Source organism: Xiphias gladius, chromosome 24, assembly GCF_016859285.1.
Source record: "Xiphias gladius isolate SHS-SW01 ecotype Sanya breed wild chromosome 24, ASM1685928v1, whole genome shotgun sequence".
NCBI classification, from domain to species: domain Eukaryota; kingdom Metazoa; phylum Chordata; class Actinopteri; order Istiophoriformes; family Xiphiidae; genus Xiphias; species Xiphias gladius.
In genome coordinates, this window is record NC_053423.1 from 5288930 (window position 1) to 5315133 (window position 26204).

At 38.1% G+C, this 26204-nt stretch overlaps 1 protein-coding gene across 7 annotated transcripts in view; it reads left to right on the plus strand.

Annotated features, from left to right (window-relative positions):
• trappc9 (trafficking protein particle complex subunit 9) overlaps positions 1-26204 on the plus strand; it is a 206214-nt gene that overhangs the window by 176143 nt on the left and 3867 nt on the right. The window lies entirely within an intron of this gene.

Consider the following 26204-nt stretch of genomic DNA (forward strand, 5'->3'; position numbering starts at 1 on the left):
ACCAGGAACTACAGCTCCAAAAATTATCATAGGGCTGAAACTTTTCTGTCAGTCTCAACAAAAATTAAACATAATAAGCTTTACGAATGTCATATTTATTGTAGAACTGTTGCATTGGATTGCATTCCATTTTAAAGGTGTTCAGCAATAGCCATAACAAGCTCCCATTTGCCGTTAACTAAACACCAGTTTAGTCCATGCACAGGTGGGAAATAAATAGCCAGATGTTGAGTGGTACTTGATTGATTGAGATTTTTTTACTGTCTTTTTTTGTGTAAGCAGAATATTTTGTGTTTCGTGAGATCTTGTAGTAGGACTCTTTTGCATTTATCCAAGACTATAGCTGGAAAAGCGTTTGTATAAGTTTTAAGATCAAGGACATGAGGGTCGGCTGCACTACTGTATAATAAATGTTGAGATTAACCTTTGGAGTTATTCATTTATCATCATTCTTTCATCACCCAGCCAAGGGTATCACATGGATTTTTGACAAGATTCAGCTCCAGTTTTGAAGCTTTTCACTTCAATTAACTGAGTAACCTCACATAACTGACAATTGACCTAACTTAGTCTGAACTGACTGTACCATCACTAAAATTGCATTACATTTATATTTATATTGTTAATTTTCTCTCAAGATATAAATGTTTGGTATAAGCAAGCAGGGAAGAGGTTGATTATATACATTTTGGAATTTTGGAGTCAGTCACACGCAGCTGTGTTATTTAAATTTATAACCTCAAGATTTCAGTCCTGGTTGACTCGACATCTGTGGTTAGTGGTGGTAACAAAAAGTGCTATTCAAGACAAGGAAATACTGGGTCTTCATTAGCAGTAACCTAACACAGCTTTGATACGTCTATAAACAGTAATGCTTGATTACTTGCCACGTTGTTTCCTGTGAATAACTACCATAGGTAGGCAATTGAATTGAGCACGGGAGTGGTGGCCCTGCCTCTAACATTGAAAACAACTATATAGAGAGGTAATTACAGAATGTAAATACATTAAATGGATATTGTTGGAAAAATGCAGACCATGGATAATATCAAAAACAGGGTTTGATTTCAGGAAAATCTGAAACAATTACAGCTATCTTTCCAGGGTAAAAGACTTTCCACCACAAAATACTGAAAGTTGAATGGCAAGGTCCCTGTTCAGTACAAGCTTAACATTTTAATGGCTGCAGGGGTGAATTAAAGATGCAGTAAGATATTACACTTCCCTATCTTATTTCCAAAAATGTAGGCTTTAAATTGCCAACTCTCTTCTGAAAGGATCAGTTTCTTTCATCAAGCAGGAAACGTTTTGCAGTTTATAGAAACATGTTACATCTATGATCTGGAAGTGTCCCGTAAAGCATGAGGCTGAACACTGCTGTGTGGCTTAGTCTGAAAGTCTCATTAACCCAGAGACATTTATTACACCCCTGGCTGTCTCTTGATGACCCGCTTGATGACCTGTAGAGCTATTTTACTTCACTTATCAACTACAGAGATAATTGATAGCCCCCAGCATTCATTATTTTTCTCCATTTTAAATTCTCATTAAATTATTGAACTATATTAACCAGTTAATGTAAATAACCTAGTTTATTTTTTATATAATTGACTCTTATTACTTTCAGAAAACAATAGAATTCAAAGTCTTTTTTAGCTTTCTTAGCCTTGGCAAAATCTCATGTAAAGGAAGTAATACGTGTTAATCTTTCAGCAGCCATAGCAGGTTGTTTGGGAAAATGGGCACGATTTCAGGAAAGCGCAGTGCAAACCCACTGTTAAAAACTGGCACCAAATTTGTTAGAGAAAAACTAGATTTTGCAGCTTACCGCTCCGTACAAATCAAATCAGATTTGCTCAGTAGCGTGATCGCCCCAACCAGATAATCTGTTTTTCAAGTAAGTGCTTTTTTTTTTTTTTTTTTGACACATTAACTTTTTAGATAAATGAAAAAAGGCTTGTTAAAATATCACCAACTGTAGCAAAGTCTGGGACAGATTTATTAGAGAATATATGACTAATGGAAGGTAAAATGAGAGATTCTAGCAATTAAGCCGGCAGTGCTAATGAAGGAACACTGATAGAAAATGCTGAGATAGAGGATGACGGGGAAGAGGTTGCAGGGTCAAGGATAAAAATGAATGAGAAAGAGTGGGAAGAAGGTATCAACTTTGATTTGTGAAGACAGATGCGGCAAGCAAGTCCCGCAATGCTTAATGAGTGGGGATGATAGAGTTGAGGAGTGACAGGGTGAGAAATAGAGATGGAGTGTAGCCAGTGAACAGGTATGGGGCATGCAAAGAGTTTCAGAGGATGACTGAGTGATCTAAGAGAGGAGGATGAGAATAAGGGTATTTGCAGCCTAGACTGAGGGACCTCATGCATCTGGGTATGTGCTGTAGTTCAGTGATTGATGGTGGACAGGTTAGAGATGTAATGCAGTTCAGTGTGATTTAATTCAGCAGCTAGGAACCTGGACTGCTTAGCATAGGCTAATTCTGTTCAACCTTCTTCAGACTGATGGAGAGATTTCACATTATTTCTCCATTAATCATGTTGAGCAAGCTCACATCAACTGGATTGAGTTGAATCCACTGATTTGAGAGCTGTCATACTGTGATAAAGATGTTGTTGGTAATGATTGCAGCTAGTTGTTCCATCAGTTCAAGTAAAGCCAAACAAAATATAGACTACAATGCTACTTGTCCACTTTGTCAGCCTTAGCATGCCATTGTCACAATGAACCTGTTCAAACATAAAATGGCTTGTCACTCTAGCCCCACAGTTTTCCCAACAAAACCAGTGGTAGAATCACTGCTGGTAGCAGGCATCTCATTTTTATGACCCGTAACAATATTTATTTTGTTAGCCAAACTACAAAGTGAAAGTGTTAGCTAGTAAACATACATTACAGTGTTGGTCTGTACCTTCTGCCGAAAAGGTTTTTTGGCTAGTGAAATGTATATAATTTAAATTAAATTTATTTATTTAAATTTATAAAGTTATCAAGAATTGTGTATGATAAATCTGTCAGAGAAAAATCTCTCTAGCTGCCCGTTAGTCATTTTCCACTTTGTTTAGCACAGGGACAATTTTCCCTGTACATTATAGCTAAACAGGTACTGACCGCAGATAGTAAACAAAGGTCGGAATCCCTCAGTTATAAATTAAGTACATCGAATTAATATTTTAATCACCTTAATCGAGATCTTCAGACATTTAGAGTTGCGCAGAAGCTTGTCCTGTCAGTCTGTGAAACTATAATATTAATGTTATAGTTTGCATTGAAGTAGCTATAATGTTAGCTAACTATAACAGTAACTGAGCAGGAGCTTCTCTTGTCAGTCTGTGAAACTGCAATCTTAGTTAACGTTAACGGACTTTAGCTCAGCCGCCAGAGGGGAGACTGAGAACTTCAGCACAATCGATTTAGACAATATTGTATACCTTAAGCTTTAATTATCAGACATGACCTACAGTACCTGCAGTTTCATAATGGAAAGCAGTCATTACTACAAGTCAAACTCTGCATAGCTAAATATAATGCCACTTTTGAAGGAAATGTTTAGAAAAATGAAAAAAAAATTAAGTATCCCACTAATGAAGTTATCACTAAATGTCAACTAAAAGGAATTGATCTGGTTTTCTAGTTATGGATCAATTTGGAAGTTGACTTGAAATAAAATACTGATAAAATATTTATCAGTGGCACAGTTAAGCCCTTATGAAAGCAGAGTACATTCTCACCCTATTTTCCATCCATATGATTTTATAATTTTGTAAAAGTTTGAATTTCTTTCATGTAATGGAAAACTAAATTAGTTGTATGTCTAATAGGTTGAATGTCAATTCTCGTATCAATTCCTTTAGTAGCACACATTGGGGGTTTGTTTATACTCTTTGTTTATTTGCCCCTTCTGGCTTAAACACTGCATTACACAGTCTGAAATCATGCAGTGACAAGAATACAACAATACAGTATTTAAAAAAAAAAAAAAGAAAAAAGATCTACATTCTCCTCAGCTTTAGTCACAGATGATGCTGACTAGTATTGTCTGTTCACTGGCTCACAGTCTCACATTTGAAATGAGGTGCATTCGTCTCCACTGTGGTGAGAAGGGTGGTAATTAAAATGTGTTAAAATAAAACAGTGTAGTCACTACAAGAACTGCAGTGAAGCATTACAACAAGATCACAACAGAGACAAGAGCTCTGGCTGAACATGGTTTTGTGATTTACCTTTGGGTTTTACAGAGAATGACATACACACTAACACACAAATATTGATTCATTGCCTTATTTAAAACCTTAGACATCAAGCCTTGTAAAACCTACTCATGTTCATTATTTATTCTTACACAAACAGCCTTAACCCCTTTTTCCGGTAATGAGTGTTTTGTTTACAAAATAAGATAAAGAATCTCTATGGATCTGAGCGTATATTAGTAAGGGGGATGGTCGATCAAGTTTTAATGAGAAGACAGTGCTTTTACTACATCAATCCAAGCTGAATCCTTGATACCACTGCAGGTGACTGAAGCTGCTTTTGTAAGACATTGATTGCCATTAGGTGGAGGAAATTATAACCTTGCAGGTTTCTGTGCTTTCTGTAGTGATTTGCCCCTCAGTGCACTACTGACAGCTCATTACCTTAGTGTTCCGGCTTCACACAGATAATTCCCTCCGAAAAGCGTGCATGTCACGCCGCTCTTGTTTTTTCCCCCCTGAAAATTGCACTTCATTCTTGTGGTTGAATGTGATTCTTCCCAAAGATTCAATTTTGTTTGGAATAGTACTGATAAGGACCTATCCACTGATGAATTTTCACTCAACAGTCAAGGGCAGTGTCACACAAGCTATTATAAGAGCAGAGTTTTGAACCAAAATGTGTTAATTCCAAAGCACTCACTAAGGCGAAGTAAATCAGATTAAAGCTTTCATGTACAGTTCAGCTTTGGTGAACTTATACATAAGAAGTTGCATCATTGACCAGCCATGAGCTGTCTTGACATTGCTGACTGAAAAGTCATGTCAGGTCAATTTTATCTGTATTTCACCAAATCATAACAGAATTTATCTCAGGGCACTTTTCACATACAGCAGGTGTAGACCGTACTCTTTACAATATTATTTACAGAGACCCTAAATTGCCCAACATAAAGTAAAGGGAGAATGTGAGAGTCCAAAATGGAGAAATGATACAGCATGAGACACAAGTAGATGGTACAAATACATTCACTTCAGTCAACCATTTTAAGTTATCGTCCAGTTAGTGACTGAGTTAGCTTGGTTCTAGCTGCTAACTGATAGCAAGCCTGCAAGCTTGACACGCTAGTTTGGCTGCATAGTGCCTAGAGAGTAGCTAGCTTGTTAGGGATTAGGTAGAGTAGCTTGCCAAGTAAACACTGTCACCAAGCTTCACCAGCCCCTCATTTTCCCTGAGACACTCAAATTTTTGCTTGGCTATTTTCTTGTGAATTGAAATGAAAATATTTCAATGAAATATAAAAATGCATCTTATGCATCTTTGCTTTTTTTTATTTTATTGTGTGTCTTTTTTCTCTTGAAACCTCAGTTTTAATTTATGACATAGTGGTTTAACATTTTGGGATGCTGATATACTTTTACTTTATGGACAAGGCAGGATCAATTAGTAATAAGCTGCTGTCACATACAACCAATTGTGTCGTCTTTTAAAGGAGAACAGTCTTGTTAATATAGATACCTGCAGAGTAACATTGCTTCCACACTGGAGCACAATTTATAAATCGACTAAGCTGATATGTTGGTAAAAAATTAGCTTAACCCACCATGTTAGCCAATAATTAAGAAATATTCATTAATAAGATACAGTATGCTTGTGGTAATTTAAGCAGTTGCATAGTTTTTCAGCTAGAGAGCAATGATGAGTTGTTGTTTTTTTTTTTTAACTGTAAAATTTTCTGCTCTTTAAAACTGAAAATAAAACTATAATATAATGATATTGATATACGTTGGCAAGAGAAAGTAAACATTTTGAGTTTGCTGTTCACAAGAGGCTGATGTGAACCATGCCTTACAAAAAAAAGATCAAAGAAGACTTAGGATAAAGAATTATTGATTTGCATCAAGCTGGAAAGTTTAACAAACTAATCTTAATGAGTTTAGATATTCATCAGTCCACAGTCATACAAACTGTCTATAAATGGAGATGATTTGAAGGAATTGTGGGAGCTAGTTTACACCACTGTTTATTAGTGTACCACTCAACAAAACTACAGGGAAAATGTTTTGTGGACTGAATAAGCTAAGGATGAATTGTTTGGGAAGAACATGCAGAACTACGTCTGGTGTAAAAAGGGCACTGCATTCCAACATGAAACATCATCCAAACGGTGAAATACGTTGGAAGGGGCATCATGACCGGGGGCTGCCTTGCTGCCGCTAGGCCTGGACAGCTCGCCGTCATGGAGGGGAAATGAATCCCCAGGTTTATCAAGGTATCTTACAGGATAATGTCAGGGTGGCTGTCCACCAGCTGAAGCTCAGTAGAAGGACAACAAACCTAAACATGGAAGTAAATCTACTGCAGAATGACTTCAAACAAAGAGAATCCACCTTCTGGATTGGCCCAGTCAGAGCCCACACCATAACCTAATAGAGATGCGGTGGAATGAGCTCAGAGAGCCGCTAAGAATATGGCTGAGCCTAAGCAATTCTGTGAGGAAGAATGGTCCAACATTCCTCCTGAACATTGTGCAGGTCTGATCCGCGGCTTCCAGCACAGCTTGTTTGAGCGTATTGCTGCCAAAGGAGGTTCGACCAGTTATTAAATCCAATGGTTCGCTTACTCTTTCCACCAGCACTTAGAATGTTAAATTGCTGTTTTCAGAAAAGACACAAAAGATTATACTTGTTTGTGTGATATTATCTTAAGCACATTGTGTTTGTCTTTACTTGTGATTAGATCAAGATCAGATCACATTTAATGAACAATTAACACAGAAAACCAGATCATTCCAAAGGGTTCACTTACTTTTTCTTCCCACTGTGTTGTTAGCATATTTTTTTTTAACTTTAATCATCGCTGGCCTCAAGAACCCAGAATCCATTGGTCAGCCTCTTAAACTGTTTAAAATATCCATGTTTAGATCACATGATATCAGAAACAGATATTTTCTATGGCCACAGTATGATGTACAATAAACATGCTCTCTCTCTCTCCAGCTCCTTTCTTCCTCCAGCATTAAAAATAAGTTTTGTCGCATAAACTTTTTGTGTTAAATGTTTTCCTTCTTAGAACATTTGGTAAAGTATAAATAGATGATTTTAGATTGTATAAGTACCCCAGGGATGAATTGTCTTGGACATAATTGCCACATAAAAGTACTGTACCCCACAGTGTGTCTGTGTGTCATATTATCTACTCAAGAAACAAAAAAGCAGCAACAAGGACATTGTGAAGTAGCACATTGTGTGTGGGTGATCAGACAGGGCTTTGTTGCTGTTCTCCTGTTTTTTACATATGAAAGTGACATTCTCTTTAGCAGCATTCCTTTGGTTCATGCCTGGGAAATCCTCTTGTAGTCACTGCTGCATCTGCGTCATCAGGAGCACTTTTTACAGCTTTCAACCTCCCACATGATGGCAAGCTTGAAACACAAAGAGAAGGCGGAACGGGAAGCAGAGGTGCTTCCCCTGCCTTCTTTGAGACAGCTTGTAGTCACAAAAATCTTATCTGCCATAGTTTCATAGTTTTTCAGCATTTTTTTTTTTACTGTAAATTAAAATGACTTTGGCGGCTCAAGGTTGGTGTGTAGCACTTTTTTGAAGTATCTTAAGGTAAAAGTTCCCATTAAAAAGCAAAGGACATCATTGAAGAATTAGTTATTTTTTTTACAATTTTTTTGAGGTTTTTTTTTGTGCTTGTTTTAACCAGTGCATTTGTCAAGCATTTTACCAGATGAGTATATGGAATGAGAATCTTATATTGTAACAGGGAATGTGTGCTTTTAGATACCAATCTAATGAAAACTAATCATGTCAGTGCGGGTTTTGCCTCATTAAAGAAAGATCAATGTGGATGTCAGCAAAACAGCAGCAGTATCTTTTCTCACTTATCTTCAGTTGGCTTTTAGGTTAGGATTTGGACAGGAATTCCACCACTATGCCTGAAGATATCTACACCTATCAGAGTTTTATTGTTGGAGTTAAAGTGGATTCATTTGAATAATTAGGACTGGACCGTATTAAGAGAAGAGGCAGGGAAATTGGAGTAAGTGTGCAGCGTGGCATCCATTATGACAGCAGTCATGTTTAGACCTCACTAATCTCACAGGGGAGGCTTACTAATGACTTAGATTTTTCTGGAGACGAGTCAAAACAGTCAACAACGCCTCCTCCCATTCCCCCACTCTGAATCTGTCCTCCTCAAACAAGCACATCCACCGATGTTGTTGTTCCAGTGTCGAGCTTGGAATTGACACAGCAGGCTATTGTACAGTGGTCTTTGTTTGGTTTTCCATTCTTGGAGATTATGTCAGAGGAGGAAAAGGTAGATACTTTACAGTGCAGTGCGTCCCCCACACTGTCGAGTGCTGTACCATCCCTGTGAGCAAATATTTGACAGTGATATAGGCTTTGTATTCCTTTTAAACCATTCTAAGGCAATGCGCTTCTCATGTGTGCAGAATTTTAGTTTGTTGTGCTTCTCTTTGTTTGTTTCCAGACTGCAACACATTTTAGTCATTATTCTTACATGGCCAAAGCACTCAAATGCCCATTATTTTCTAACGCCACATATGTGTTTGTTTTGGCTTTTTTGAGCCCAGTTTATCTGATTATTTGACACCTTAACAGAAGCAATCAAAGAATTGTTTATGCTTTTAAATAGTGTAAAATGTTTTCTTTCTTTTAGGTTCTGATCAGACTACATGATTTTTTTTTACTTTCACGATGGTCACCATGTCGCATCAGGCAATCATAGTGCCATAAATTCATGCCACATCTTGGTCAGGAGACTGGCAACACCACAGGTTTTACCCAGACCTGTCATCGTTCACGTCCTTGAGTGTCATTAGGGAGGAGGTTCAAGAAATTGTAAATAGTGAAGAACACACCAAACCAACAGGTGTCGATATAACCCTAAGAGAGCGTTCTGTCATCCTACTGGTCACCGTGAAGGAACACAGCGTAGGAGATGTCACACTAGGCCGGAAAGAACAAGAAATTCTGACATGGTAGCTTTTCTTCAGGGTGTCATGCGGCATCCCAGACGCCATATTGCTGTCCTTCAATTATGTCACACTACAAGGCCTGTTCGTCATTCCCGATATTCGTATTCGGGTCCAACACTGGAAATTTTTCAGCCACAACAACGTGAAATGGGTTGAATTTGTGCAGTCTGATCCTGGCTTTAATGAGCGTCAAGACAGTTTTGTGTTGTATGGCTCCTTGTGGACCTCAAGCCACTTGTAGTGTTGTAATATTTATCGACCCAAATGAGCCCCCATACACCCCAGGAATTTCTGCAGTCTCTTCCTACACCAATGAGCAATATAGCACTCAATTAATTATAATGATACATCTAGAAATTCCCATTCAAGAAAATAAGTAATTCAAATTTAATCAGATTTGATGTCATCACAGATATGACCTAGAACTTTATTATGGTATGTCAAAGAGTTAGATGTTCAGAAGTGCTTTACAAAGTGAGACGAAAGAAAACATTCAAAGTGCTTGAGGGCTCTCTGTGGAGAGACGTCTCTCCCAGTAGAGTTGGAGAGGATGCCAGCTTAACATAATGAAGGATAGGTTATCTCAGGGTAGATCATCATTAGCCTTAATTGACTGAGATGAACATGTGTAACCTTCATACACTGGGTATATGTTAAAGCAATAGCTAGACATTTTCTGAAAAATGCTTATTCACTCTCTTGCCCAGAGTAAGATGAGAAGCTTGATTCCATTGTTCTTCATTTATGTTTTTATTATGACCAATAGGGTCCTACATAAACTCACAATTTCCTGTTCATTTTTCTGCTTATTTCTCATGAGATATTTCTGTCTGTGCTGCTCTGTCTGTGCTCTTCACATTGTTTTGATGAGGGCAAGGCTCAGTTCGTAAAATGTTATGTCGCATACTTTGGTACACTGTGATGGCAGTTGCAAACTTGTTTGTTCACGTTACTAGGCCACTGTCAATCAAATCTGATCAAACGACAACCACACAATCCTGATTAATTAGATTAGGTGAGTTTGTCAGTGTTTAACGCTTAAAGAATATTATCATATTAATATAATATTAATATTATATATATTTTTTTTTTTCAAAACTTAAACCTCGATTTATGCTTATTTAGTCGTAAATATGTATTGTTTGCAAGAATTAAAATTCAAGGGACGTTAACGCTCGCCAGGAGCAAGAATGGATATTGGGGAAACAGTTAATCTGGCTCTGTTCAAATGTAACAAAATCTAACCACCAGCAGAAAAACCTATATGTATAAGTGGCAATTTGTGATTTTTAAGGGGGCTATGTGAAGGGACTATTTAATGACCGGGTGTAGTGACTCCCAGTACCCCTCCCCCTGTATCCCATATAACCACAAATTGCTTGCACTTAAGCTTTTGTACGACTTAAACAATCAAGCTACGTGTTAAAAAGTGAGTATTAAAATAAAGTTAGGCGATTATGTTACCTTTGGGAGAGACAGGCTAGCCCCACCCTGTGAGGGGTTGCGGGGGGGCTGGAGCCAATCTCAGCTGACAGGGGGTGGGTGGGGTAGATTTATATTTTATGGACATATATGAGAATAGTGACAATCTTCTCATCTAACTCTCAACAAGAGAGAGAATCGCTTTGTTTCCCAAAATTTCAGACAATTTCTCTAGAAGGTTCTCATTACGTGAATGACATAGTGGGTATTTTATTTTATTTCTATCAGTGAACAGTAATAACTCTCTCCCCAACTCCAAACCAACAAATTAGTTATCTAAGTCATCGCTTTATCAGCAGACACGTTCTGGAGTTGCTCTGTTGACAGTACTCGGATGAGTGGCTTTGTGGACTGTGACAGTGGCCAGAGTCAATAAAAAACAATTTTTGTAATTAAATTTTTGTTTGTGGCCTACACACAATCTGCTGAATTTCACAGCAGTTAGAGTAAATTTTTTTAAAACAGAAAACAAACCCTTATTTTGTAGAAATCACCATGGCTATATTTAGTTTTTTTCTTTACATAGGTCAAATAATGTGATTAGAGAGCAGGGAATACAGTCCATCTTGCTATGTGGTCACTCACTGTGAGAACTGCTGTTCTGGTTGTGTTCAAATCAGCATACTGGATTATCTGATCAGATTTATTGCAGCAGCTCTTTTTTCCTGCTTCAACACTCAGGCTATCAACATCTGCCGGGGGAAGATAGCCCTAATTATTTTCCATCCATATATGATTAACAGAGCTGTGCTTTTAAATGCTCAGTACGGAGGCCTGTTTAACACTTATCTCCTGTCCAACTCGGCTCAGACACAGACCAGTAGCTTCAGACTCACTCCATGAGCCCATGGCTGACTGTGCTTCAAGCCTCCATTAGAATATGGGAGTATGAAATCACATAAGTCTCTATGCAAATGCAGCTCTACAAATATGGCCAATGTTGTCTTATAAGTTATGTAATTCTTGTCCCTCAAGCAGGTATTTGCATCCATTAGCCGTGGACTTCATTAGCCTTGACTATTTCTGAATTTAGAGCTTTCTGACATTAATCCCAAACTAAAGTCAGCAATCAAGATTTTTTTTTTTCCCTTGCCTAATTAAGGCCAAGTGGCAGTCAATTACATTTGGAAAATAGAAAAAATTAGATCATTGCAGTTTTATTGCTGTTTGATTATAGGTGAATGTGTGGGAGGGGAAGCAGACAATAAAGAAAGCCAAAACCCATACAGTAGCTCTTATTCTGCTGATGCGTAATGATGTTTACTAGGAAGATATGCAGGGAGGGAATAAGAATTGAAAAATCAAATAACACTCCTGAAACAATAAATCCACAGAATTAAAGATGAACACTGCTGGATTTTTATGTAAAAATATGCATAGCAGACTAGGTGCAGTTTCTAAGTGTAGCTGCGTAGAGGAAGGCTTGCCCTTCCTGCAATATGAGATTTTAACGGTTGGCATTGACAATCAGTCAGTCGGGCAGATCACTTTGGTGTAGACTGAAATATCTCAACAACTGTTGGATGGATTACTGTGAAATTTTCTACATACATTCATAGTCCCCAGAGGATGCATTATTGACCTTGGTGATTCCTAACCTTTCCTCTAGTGCCACCATGAGTTTAAAATTTTTGGTTTTAGTGGACTGTCTATTCGTGTATTGAATGGACTGCCATGTTCGTGTTCCCTTCAGGATGACTTGTAATAATTTATGACTAAAACTAATTGCATCCCCATCGACCTCAACTGTACTTTGTGTTTAGTGCTAATTGGCAAATGTTAGCTTGATAACATGGTAAACATCACACCCTCTTAATATCAGTTTGTTAACATTGTCATTGTGAGCATGTTAGCATGCTGACAATAGTATTTAGCTTAAAGCAGCACTGTGCCCAAGTGTAGCCAACAGTGAGGAAAAACTTAGAAAAAGCACAACTCACAACGCACAATAATGATTAAACCTACTGTGAAAACAGTTTTATTCTTCACCTGCTAAGCACCATTTCTGTTCTGGCAAGTTCTAATAGCGATTTCATACTACTTGAGTATCTGTTTCCAACTTTCATACCTGTCACTAAAATTCTTGCACACCTGTTTTCTGAATCAATTTTTGTGTATAAGAAGAAGAAGTGGATGTTTTTTATTTTTACACAATTTTTACAGTTCAGTTTCTCCAGTGCACATGCACATCTATCAGTACTATCAGAAATCACCAGTTATTGAGCTCTTGAAGTAGAATTTTTTTTCTTTTAGATGATATTACTATTTTTAGTCCGTGACATAATGCTCTTGTACTGAAAGCAAAACTACATGTATTTTAAGTACTCCAAAGGCCCTGGAGTTTTCCCATTTTCACATATAAGTAGTAGCTCTGTGTTCAGGGGAAATTATCTGCAATGCTATTGAACCATGAAGCTCATAGTCAAGCATAGAAACTGATGTTCTTTAGTAAACACAATGATAGTCCCAATGTCATTTTGTGGCCTGGCTTTTTGGGATGTCATCTAAATGAGTATTGTATTTTAAATCAAATTTATTTCTTTTTAGATCAAGTAGACATTGATTTTTTTCTTATAGAAGTCAGGAAGCAGCGGAGTGGACTGTGGTTCCCTTTATGTCCAACCAATACTCTAATAGTGCCATATCATAAGGTAATCTCTGTTCCCTTCCTATGATGCCTATAATGGATGTGTGAATGAATTGTTAGTTCGTCGGCATGTTTGCAACTGTTGGTGTTTCCAGTAATTTTTTAACATTATCTATAATGTGTGATATTCTGGACTGTGGGAATTGGATTTTGTTTGGTGTCAGTGACATTTAAGTTGCTGCACAACTAGTTAATAAAACATAGCCTCAGTGGTGACTGCAGGAAAATAAGCAGAAAAACATTTGCTCAGGTAGAACAGTTGACTTTCATGACATAACATGACTTTCAGTAAAACAGCAAAAACTCTTTTGGCTCCACCAACAGTTGGACAACCAATTTAAACCATGCACAAAATTCAAGTGGACATATTATACAAGCGTCTGCACTGAAAACACAACACGTCCACTTCCAAGAATTGCAGAGATAATGGGACAGTTACTTCAATTCACCCAGGTATTATAGAGAAGATTACAGGTTGCTGAGTTGATCGGTTGCTGCTAAAAGGCTGGTTCATCAGGTACAAAAATTTAAGTTTTGCACAAGAGCAGCACAAGACTATCACAATTTAAAACATTTCCCTCAAATTGGCTGGTCAGGCAAGTGGACAAAAACTTCTCTGGCAAAAGTTACTGTCTCAAACAACTCTTTGAGTTTCTCATATATAAATATAAGTATGCTTCATTTTTAAAGGGAACCTCGCTTTTTTTACACATCACAGACTGTTTATGGGTCTTGGAGAGTACTACTGCATATGTGAAAAAAGTTGTATTAATTATCACCCCTTAGTTGTATTATTGCCTTTTCTGGCTCCAGAGGGAGCTGTGTGAAATCTGATAAATGTCCTAAAGCGATGTCACTTGAGTCAGCGTTGGTTGGCTCTGAGGACTACAAGTTTGAAAATGAAAAAAATCTGGGGATGTGGAGCTACAAAGAAGTGAGTTTACCAGACCCCAGTAGCCTGCTGCTAATCTCTGCTTGAGGTTAGAGGCTTGAGGCTGCATTAGCAGCTACTAGCATAACAACCTGAATTTGAGCAGTTAGGTGAATCAATTTGAGTTGTATTGTGGGTAATGTAGGGTCCTGGTTTCGACAAGGTAGAAGAATGTGTGGGATTGAAGATGATTTTTCTGGTTCTGCTGAACCTATTTTGATCCTTTTTTTAAAAAAATTGTCCACCGTGACTGACAATGTTATAAAAGTGCACTGCTAAATCAAATGGGGGTCTTTAAAAACAAAATGCTAATTTCTTCACATTCTTACCATGTATATTGTATTTCCTGTTTTTTTTCATTGAAGAAAAAAAACTCAATCACACATACAAATGTAGTTTGTTTCTGATTAGGAGCCACATGTTGCTTAACTGACGGTCAGCCAATGAGATGGTGACCTTTTAATGTGTTATCAAGATAACACATTATTTGTGATTTGACTTGGCACTCTGTAAAGTACTTTCTTTAGGTTTTAGTGGGAACAAAATAGTGACATGTTGAACCTCAGTTTGCATATTGCACTAATGACAAAGCATGACTGTTGTTTAGTATAGCTATTAGACAGTACAAGGGGCATTGACTTGACTTTTTGCCTTTTTCCAACCCTTTTGATACAGTTTTTGTCTTATGTTGCCTCAACGCTGCTGTGAAGTCCCACAGCGCTACGGGTCTAATTTCTGTTTTTACTTTGTGTTTTGATGTGATGAGGGTCACTCAACAGAGTTGTGGATTGTTTCTACATTCTACTTTAGCTACAGTTGAATCTTTCCACGGGTCAAGAACTTTTTGAAAGTATTACAAAAAGTTAGAGGCAACAAACAGTCACAAAACACTGTAATAGAACAGAGGGTAACGCAGTGCATAAGATGATGTAGGTGATCTTGTGAAATGTGAGAAACTGGGTGAGAACTGGAATTATACTGAGACAAAACAGTGTTCTTCAGTTAAAACCCAATTCAAATACACAAGTGCGGTACAGAATTATCCGCATTCAAGATCAAACACAAGTCATCTCATCGAACAAAGCTACTCCTGACTCCAAATCAAGCTCATCAGCTCATGCAAATTAAGTTGAAGTTGTTAAGTGAAGATTTGAGTTTGACTCCTGGAATGATGCAACAATCTGACAACAGATTGATTTTTCACTAAGTGCTTTTGCACCAGTACAATGACACATTTACTGCAGAGATTATAATATGGATATAATAGTCACTCCTCAGCCTCAGCTCTGACCAGAATATTCAAAGTGTAGGTACAGTTCGGAAAAAGAGTCAGAGTGAAGAACTAGATGACTGCACAGCAGGGAGCCCCGAGCCAAGACTGCCATCTCAGTATGGGACCACTAAAGTGTAATAGCACCCAGCCATCGTACTAGTGCTCCCCCATACCATTGATTTGTTTCTTTTTGGGAAGTATTTTTTTCATGATCAGGCAAATTCACAGTTCAGTAAAAAAAAAAAATGCTTGAGGTGATGTCCACGTGTCTACGCTCGCCAAAGTGTAAACTATATGCCTGCAACATGATGCATTGCATCTTTCTCTTCTCTCCAAACATTTCCTGTCTTTCTTCACTATTATATGGAGGCAGATAGGGAAAAAATGTGTTTGTATGTATGTGGATAAAATCTAATCCACATGCCATTAAATGCTTCCAATTTAGAGGTAGAAAGACAAATGGAAATATAGACTAATTGGCCCCTTTATTACACAAAACTGCTCATTAAATAGCATGATACACTGTGTTATGTGACTGCAGGTTTAAAGCATGTACAAATGATTAAGAGGTTCATTTAGTGTTGGAATAAACAGAGTGTACAGGATGCACGATCAAAATATTGTTGAACATGGTTTGATTATTGGTGCTAAAAGCTGCGCTACAGTTTGCAGAGTTTAAAGACTGTGGAGTAATAAGCAAGACACAGGTATAGGCAATTATTTGGCTGAAAAGACCTTATTAATGAGAGTGGTCATACTAGCCTTCTGAAATCTCCCTTGAAATATCTCAACAACTATTGGAAAGATTGCTGTGGTCCCAAGACGATGAAGCGATGAAACCTATCAACTTTGGTGAACCCCTGACTCCTAGCACTAATTCTGGCCAAAAATTAGCAAACTCATCTTTTCTACTGGTATTTTTGTGAGTTTGATATGAAGTTTACACTGGTATTTACTGCCTCCAGCAAATAGTCAAATGTCCACACTCCGAGTCTGAAACTGACAAAAGCTTTCATCTTCTACTTTTATGTATTACCAAAGTAACTGTCAGTCATAAATGAAAGGTTTACATCCTTAAATAGTGTCACAAACTCATTTGAGCACCATACACTACAAACCTCTACAAACAGGTACTCTTGAGTCAAATCATATAACTTGGTTAATGTAAAAACATATTGAACCATGACTGTCTTCCAAAGTATTTGTGATGTCACAAAATCTGCTTGTATGTGCTTTAAATGTGTTCAACTGAGATTTACAGTTAGTACAGAGAAACTTTCCCCCTTCAACAGATCAATGTGATAAGCCTCTCAGTGTTAAACTCTGTGAAGGTCAAACATCCAAGTAACGTAACAATAAGAAAAATACACTTTTGACTGGAGGGGGACTGTAAAATTGATGAAAGATAAACCTAAACAAATAGGATGAGGGATGGAAAACAATTTCTGATTTGATAAGCAGAAGTGATGTTGGGCTCAGATTACATTTACTTTCATTCATAAAGTGCTTTTAGCCCCATCCCTAGGCAAAGGAGAGCATCCAGACCTATTCAAGTGACAGTAACAGAAGGCTCACCAGTATGAAAATAGCTTAGCTCAGTCCAACACTCACATTAAGAAGGACACACCACTCTACAACTTGTCAAACTTGATTTCTGTTGTGACAAACTGATGATAGTGTTTGCATGTGGCCTTAACAGCATGAAACCATGGGTGATTCCTTCCTTGCGTCAACAGTACTGGCTGGTTTGGGTTTAGTTCACAGTGGACCCCTCAAGGCTTTTGTATGCTTAAAACAAATTAGTTTGTAGTTTGAATGGTGTAGTATTTACAAGGTATTATGTACGTTACGTCCACCAGATAACAACACACACTTGTAAACGGTCTCTCCTCAAAGGCATTTAAAGTGTTTCTACTCATTTGAACTCATGAAAAGTGACCAAAGGGCTGTAGTTTTGTGGAAAATGGAGTGATTCCTGCTAGCTACCGTTTCACTTGCTTCACACACCTTGCCAGCTGCTCTGTGGTGTAGGTGTGCTTGTTAGATTGTTGGTTTTGGAAAGGTACTAAAATTGGCCGATGGAGCCCCCCACCTCCATTGTTAGAAAGGTGTGGAGGAGTGGGTTTTAGAGGCTGTTAGATAATCTGACAAGCACTTTGTTTGAAGCACAGAGATGCCACCATCACCATGTCTTTTCTTATTGTCTGTGTATTATCTTTGTGTGTAATGTGTTTCATGTTTTCTCATGTTCTGTACCAAACCTATCAGGAAGACTCCCCCTTAGGAAACAATAAATTAAGCAAACTAAGAATCTATGACTATGAACATAGAGTGGAAATCATCCGTTGGCAGCTTGCAGCACATCTCAAAGATTAATATTTATAGATCTCCTCTACAGTGATCATCAAAATTAAGTTTTGCAAAAAAATAAATAAATATGAGCAATTCAAGAGCCAGAGCCAATCTTCACCCCAGATTTAGTCATTGTCAGCCTATATTTGTGTTCCCTCATTATTTTTCTGTTCTCACTTACACAAGAGTCTCTTCATATGTACTGTGATTCTCCTTTGAGGGACTACAGAGTGCTCTTATTCCCACTTGTTGTAGTCTGACATGTAACAATAAGTTGCATTGTCAAATGTCGCAGTAAGTGTGTGTAAGCATCTTAACCTCTGTATCCTCGCAGTACTCTGCCTGCTTTTAAAAGCCTGGTTGAGTGCGGCTGGAAGTGAAGGATAAGGATGCTAAACAATCATAACCTTGGGCGCTACCATGCAAACTGTGAGCCGGCAGAGTACACTCCTGTTCTTGAAGAGGAAAATAGGGAGATCGAATGAAGGGTGAATAAAGGAGAGAGAACTATTATTTGAGTAAACATAAGTCACAAAGCCACCAGTGGGGAATGAAAGCGATGTTGAATGTTTTGTTAGAGTAGTGCTGTTGCTCCCGTAGTCTTGGTGCTCACAGAGCAGCAGAGTGCGAACAGGCTGGAAACAGCTAAGCTCACTAAGGTGTCCTGTGTGGACGCGAGCCAATATAAATCTACCGAGCTTATAAACTGTTGCTGCAGCATAACCCCCAGTCTTTCTGAAACAGGCTGCTGCACACTGCTGGTTGAAATCACAGCAGCCAAGCAGGTCTGCTTGTTCGGGATGAAGCTTCTTAAATATGTCCCTGCTATCAGTGAAATAATTACACACAGACAGTGTTGGATTTCAAAGAGAGGCACAGATGGACCGCCATTACTCAGAGCCTTTAGAACGATGCTACATTGGGAGGACTTAATTCTGCAAATTTAAGGTTTAATTATATCGTCTTCACCAATAAACCCTCTATCAGACTGCATATGTTGCTTCAGGGCAGTCAAAATTAGAAGACTTCAAAATGTATAGGCCTCCTGGTCTAAACTGACTAATGAAAAAATGTTTCATGTCCACCTCAAGTGAGGGATAGAATATCCAAACATGTTCCTGGATTCTTTTCATCGTAACAAACGCAATCTTTAAACGTTGGTTGAAGGAAAAGACAACAGATATCAAGTGAGTGGTTGTTATGGGGATAATTATAAAAGGGGCAGATGGCTTAGGGGGACATCAGAGGCTGGCAGGTTATTTTTAGACTTACTGCAGCACACCTCAACCTTTTAAAGCACATCCTCTGGCTCCATCGGAACATTCATCAATGACCCTGCCTGGCTAGCGGCCGCTGGCGGGGATGAGCTGTTAAACCCTGATGACCAGGGCATCTGGGCCAGAGCACAACTCTTTGTTAATGTTCATCCTGGAGGAAAAGACACTGCCACGGGAGTTAACCTGGAGTTCTGCTTTAATCATGGGTTTTTATTCTCTAAATGGAAACAGTTTTATTTTATGATATATATTTATATAAAAATATTTATTTTTACAATTTTTACAATGCTTGATTATAGCGGTTTGTTGTATGTAAATGCATCAGTACAGTGCCTCCACATGTAGGACTCTTTTCATCACAATGAATTTAGATTTGTAACCAAATTAAAAACCACTCTCTCATCATTGTGCTTTGGGAGCTGGCCATCTCTGTCTGATTGAGTCACTGGTATATTTATATTCATAAAGCCAATCTGGACAAACTGCCATCATATCTCTGCAAATTTATTCCACAGAGTTCATCTTGTAATCATTATCTCATATGACATGACATACTGTATATCTGCTGTCTGTCCCTAATCTACACACAGAAAATGGGGGGGTTTCATATTTTCTGTTCTAGCCACTGAGAACAGTCTGCTAAAGGATTTTAAATTGCTGAATCTGATATTGCTGGAAGAATCTCAGTTTTGTCTGTTGTTAGCCTACTTTTACCTGACTTAAATATTATTGTTAGATTATCTGCAACTTGGTTGTAGATAAACTGAAAACCTCAATGGGACTTATCTTGTTTAATAAAGGTTGATTAAAAATAAATACATAAAATATCTTTTGCAGATCAACTCATTATTGTAATATTGAAGCCGTAGGTTACATATTATTATTATTATTATTATTATTATTATTACTTTTACTAAGGTAAAATTGGCAATAGGCATAATTTTCTTTTTCATTTTAATAGATTTGCATTGATTAATTGATCCTTATTTTGTTTCTTTTTTGCAGCGTCAGAGTTTCCTTTTCTTTTTAATATGTCTTAGTTGTGTGTAGATTTTGTTTTTTATTACTCTCTTAGAGGTTTTCTCTTGTTTCTGCTCTTTTCTTTATTTATTCTCCCTTCTATACGCAAAAGTATTATCCTTCTTTTTCCAATTCTAGGAACTAAACTGAGGTGTAAACACTTCGTTTTATTATTGATTTCTATTTATTTTATGATTTTAACTTTTTTGGGGGGACAGCTCTCATTTTGGACTTTTGGAGAAGAGATATACATGATTTCTTGATTATTTTTTTTTTAATACATCCTTAAAATGTAATTAACAATTGGTTAAAAAGAAATGTATATCTATTTTAAAGATATATTTTTTCATTATATAATCACTCCATTCACCTTCTGATGTCCCACAGTATGTTATGCAACAGTACTTTTTGGCCCACTGTTTCTACAAAAACAACATGCCTTTTCAAAAACTTGCCAAAAAACCTCTACTTGTCTTCTTTATACCATTGGTTTTTCTTCACCGCATGCACACACAGACACACACACACATGCACCCCAACATTATAGCATATTTCAGATGTCATCATTTTTGCAGCAGAGTAACACCCCCTTTGTTTAGTGAGCATTTTGTACACACACTTCAAAAATGTCATTTTATATGAGGTGTGATGAACACATCTATATTTGTTTGGATCTGATTTGTTTGCTTCCCCCTTTTGCTGCACAATATTTGTGAGTGAATTTTAATGAGCTGAATAGACACCCGGTGTGACGCACGGCATAATCTTGTAAACACCGGCAAATCTGCAAGTGTCGATCGTCGTCTTTATCTTCACCTTTGCTGAAACTTCACAGGTGACAGCGAAACGATGAGGGGCGGAGAGGCTTGTTTAATCTCTGAGTAGTAGTTTGATCTGTGGCTTTCATACTCATCCAGGAGGGAGGTGTCATGTCTCTCTCTCTCTGCCTGTTTCTCTCCTGGTTGCTGTGGCGACGCCTGCCGCAGCGCTTTGCCTCTGCAGACTCCAGCAGCAGCATCTGGGCAGAGCTTTGTGTGTGCTAACATAAAGGCCCATCCCATCTTCTGTGTTACATAACATTTTGTAAGTAATGTAGCTGCCCGTTAGCACAGGCAGGAAATTAAGAAACATCAATTTCTATAATTTCTCTGAGTTTATTAATGAACCTGTCAAAACACAGCAACCTGGTGCATTTAAAATTAGCCTCCCAAGTCAGTTCTTAACAAACACCATTTTGATAAGACTACCGCACGCTCCTTTACACACACACACACACACCCTGTGACGTACCTGTTGCTCGTGCAACCCTTGCTGGAGCAGTACTTTGTCGCAGTGATATTTCTCCTTCCAAATCCTCATCCTCCTTTTTGCTGACATTTACCTATTCAGTGTTTTGTGGCCTATTTTATTAGGACAATTCCTCTAATGGGCCAAACTGTTCCTCTGCAGCACACTTGTCTCTTTTTCCTGCTTTCTATTCACCTCTCCAGTTTTCCTTCCTTTTCCTCCTCCCTCCAGCTAATATCATCAGGCAGGGAAGAAACTCCGTACTCTCATGTCTTTGTTGTTAGACTCAGAAAACAGCCTTTTAAAAGAAAATGTGCGGCAAGGATCTCAACTATTTCTAGGGCTGAGCAATTCATTGTTTTTAATTGCTATTTTCAAATTGTAACTTTAATTCAGAGTTGCATAATTAACAGTGTCTTAATGAGCTGTAGCAAGTGACCATTCATTTAACGACTTTAATGACAACTTTCAACGGCAAATGCACTCAGCTGTCATTAAGTAAAGCTAATTTTGTGTAAGAATGGTTTTATGTTAAAAGAAATACCACACAGTATCATTTTTAGTATTTGGAAAAATAAGGACTGGGCTCTGTCTTTCTGCCATAAAAGATAAACAGAGTTTTTTTTCCAAATGAATAATCTGAGTGACCACCTGACCTTAAGTAGCTAGCAGGAGCTAACTTGTAGCTCAGCAGTTGGTCATTATTATAACTGGCCAACCATGCAAATCGATAAATTGAACTTCTGAATGTCATAATTATATTTGATTATTGAGTAATGTCAAATGTAATATTTTGATAAATGCAAGCTAAACTGCTCTTTCTTAAATAGAAAACTAGCCAAGTTAATTTTAAAGTTGACTTTTCTCTGACCTGCAGGACTTCAACAAGTAACCATATAACCATATTTTAAGTAGCAATATTTTATCATTCATAGAGAAACGGGAAAAGTTTGTGATATATCTTGTATAATACTAGTCCACAAATACAGATGTTCAGTTGAATTTAAATAAAATAATCCTCATTTAAATCGCAATATTGATCAGGATTATCACAATTAGATATTTCCCTCAAATTATTCAGACCAAATTACCTCTATAATCCTGGGGGTTGTAACCTATTTATATTCATCCTCTGGGGAAGCTGTATTCCTCGACATACCTACTTAACAGAAGGCTGTGGAGGTAAACTAAAGAGCATGGCTACAGTGGCACTACAGCTCTCAGTTTTGCACAACAGGAAACACACAGCAGATGCTTTTAAAAAGCAGTATTTTGTCGTGACCTTTCGAGTCCTCTCCGGGGAGATGCAAAGATGTTTGCTGAGAGTCCCTAGAGAACCATGGCCAGAAACCTTTGTCTCGCCACGTTCAGTTTTGAAGGTTAAGTAGTGGATGAGTAATCTAAAATGTGGATATTAGTCAGTGTCATCTCATGTCGTCAGTGCTAAATTCTCACAACTGTGATTAAAATCAATTTTTTTCATAATAACAAATAATTTTTGAATGCAGTTGCAGTTATCCTCCTTGGAGTGGGCCACTTTTTCTTCCCACTGCTTGTTTTTCTGTGTACATGTTGGTTATCTAAATCAGTCGACAGCCTCGGTGCTGATCCACAGTCCAGGATAGTAGATAAAGTTTTTGGAAGTGTGCAGGCTGTGGGTGTGTGTATGACTGAGCTGCATGTGTGTGGGAATACAGACAAGCCATCCTCTTTTGTTCACTTTTAATGTGAAAGAATTTATTTCCAGTTTTAGAGCCATTATAGGCTATCTATAATTTGCACATCTCCTAGCAACAAGACTTTGAACAAACTAAATATAGCTACTCGCTAAGGTGTCACTATACGCTCAGCGCTATTGGCTATGAAAAGATTCTGTTGTACCTGTTTGCACATATGTATGTTTGCATGGGTGTCCAAATGTCTTCCAGCAAAAGCAGAATTCCAGAAGTTTCCATATGCACTTTACAGCTGCTAGGGGTAATTGACATGATGTTTGATCTACAACAAAAATAGCAAATCAGAGATTTGCAGTTGTAATGTCATCCACATCACCTACAGTTTAGGGAACCATGGTTATCCATGTAGCCACATGGCAAACCCAACTTTCTTTACCCTTCCGGCTTGTGTAAAAAATAGATTTGCAGGTAAAAGGTGCGTCCTACAATGATGCCATTCAAACTGCTGTTAAGTCATCTCAGGTACTGGATAAGGCGAATCAGACCTGACTAACACCAGTGTTATATTTATTCCAGCATTTGGCCTGGCAAGTTTATGGCATTATGAGACTTCCTGCCGTCAGATTGGTTAGACCATATCAGGCGGTGATCAGACGGACATTTTGATTGGATCTTAGGCAGGTGTAAATGCAATATTAGCTTTGCTAATAATTTTAGTATTAGCTTGTACTTACAATACATAAATATATATACAGGCCCAGTAATGGGATATTTTATTCACTTTACTGGGTGTATTTGTATTGAAATGAAAAATATCAACTGTAGACTGAGACTTAAAAAGACTAATGATTTTTAGAGTTTACCCGCTGCCAGGGTCACTTCTACATGTTCCTGCAGGAAGAAATTACTTTGCAGCTAATGAATAGATTGTAAAAATAATTATTTCAGAATATAAATTAGGGCTGTAGTCCCCCGGTCAACTGGTTGATAGGTTGGTCGTTAGAATTTGCTCCCTTACGACCGAATTCTCATTGGTTGAACTATCACAGATGCTACCTTCTTAAGAAGAAAAGTGCTAGATCAAAAGCCTTCCAGGATGAATCCATTAGTTACTTCGTTGGTGGGAGGGACAGACTGCCTTTGAAAACAGGGGGGATGTTGTGAAAACACTTCCCCGTCATCACAATTTTGAACTGCTGGGTCTAACTTACTTGATGTTTGTGAATGTTAACTGAACTTATTGACACACGTCAAAGAAGTCATCATTCTGGTTGCGTTTCGTTAAAACAGATGACCAAAAAGTCAAGTGTAAACTTTGACAAGCAGCAGTTTGCATATCACAGCTCAACAACCAACACGGCACATCATCTAAAAACAGTAGACCAACTTGTCTGCGTGAGGATGCTCCGTCAGTTTTCGTGTTTAATGCTTGAGGCTTTGATTGTATATTCCTCAATAGTTCTTGGGCTGGGATCACCAGTTGCTACAGCTCTATTTTTGGAAATCATATGAGTATGAGCAGGTGCACACTGGTCGGCTCTCAGAATATTCTTATCATTTCAGTATTTAAAAATTAGGTTTAAATGATTTAATATGCTGCAAATACTAGCTTTTTATGTTTATTTATAGTTAATTTAGTCAAATAAGGCTACCAGGTACAATACACTCAGTACACTCTGGCCGATTAAGTTTTTAGTTGACTATATACAGTTAGGTACGTGAGTATTTGGACAGTGACACAGTTTACATATTTTTGCCTCTGTACACCACCACAATGGATTTGAATCAAAGCCTTCAAGATGTGATTGAAGTGTAGACTTTCATCTTTAATTCAAAGGGTTCAACAAAAATATCACATTAGCCGTTTAGGAATTACAGCCATTTTTAAAATTAGTCCCTCATTTTCAGAGGCTCACAAGTAATTGGAGAATTGACTGACAATCAGTTTCATTAAAGATGAAAGTCTGCAATTCAATCACATCTTTATGGTTTTGTTTCAGATCCATCGTGGTGGTGTACACAGGCAAAAATATGCAAACTGTGTCACTGTCCAAATACTCACGTACCTAACTGTATATACATACATATACACACACATACATATACATATATTTGTGTGTTTTTATATATATATATATATATATATATATATATATAAAATGTGTGTGTGTGTGTGTGTGTGTGTGTGTGTGTGTGTGTGTGTGTGTGTGTGTGTGTGTGTGTGTGTGTATATGTATGAAATGTGGTGATTCTGACTCGTCCTAGTCCTGACCGTAAGTGGATGATACCAACATCAGTAGAATGTTGGTCCCATAGATAAATAATGACATAGACAGGTTGTATTATAAGTACAGGACAGCATTTACTGACTAATCAAAAACCTTTTTTATAAATAGCCAGTATCAACACTTTTTGTATTTGGCTAACAAAATAATCTCCCTTTAGTGAATGCTGCTGGTTGTCTGTGTTGAGTGAAGAGTCTTTTTAATACAGACATGGAGCTGAATGTCACCCTCCTGTAGTTCCAGCCTCCCCAGGGCTCTCTCACTGACTGTGACAGTACTGCCTTAGCCCCCCACACCCACCCCTGCCCCCTCCCTCCTGCTGGATTGTCTGTCTCTCTCCACCTCCCCCCCTTCGACCCTCACACTTGGCTGTACGCAACAGATCAGCACACCAGCAGCACCAAACGCAGCTCGGCTCTTTCATCAGGCTGTCACACAGGTTAGGCCGCTCTGGCTCACAGTGTTTATCGTAGCCGCGGGTTTGACACTAGAAAGCATATGACGCCCGGTTTGTGCATGCGTGTGTTATTTGTGCGCATAATATGCCACCGTTATTCTTGGAGGAGTCATTACTTGGGGGATCTCCTCAGGTGCCCCTGAATCTCCCATGTTTGGAGTCAGTCTTCCCCTCAGCCTGCCAGGAGCGTACGGGAGCCCAGTTTACCGAGCTCATTGTTCAAAACAAATGATCATGTCTCCCTCTGCACCTCAGCCAAATAGGGGCCACATTAGGAGTGACTGGCCACACATTAGCGGAATT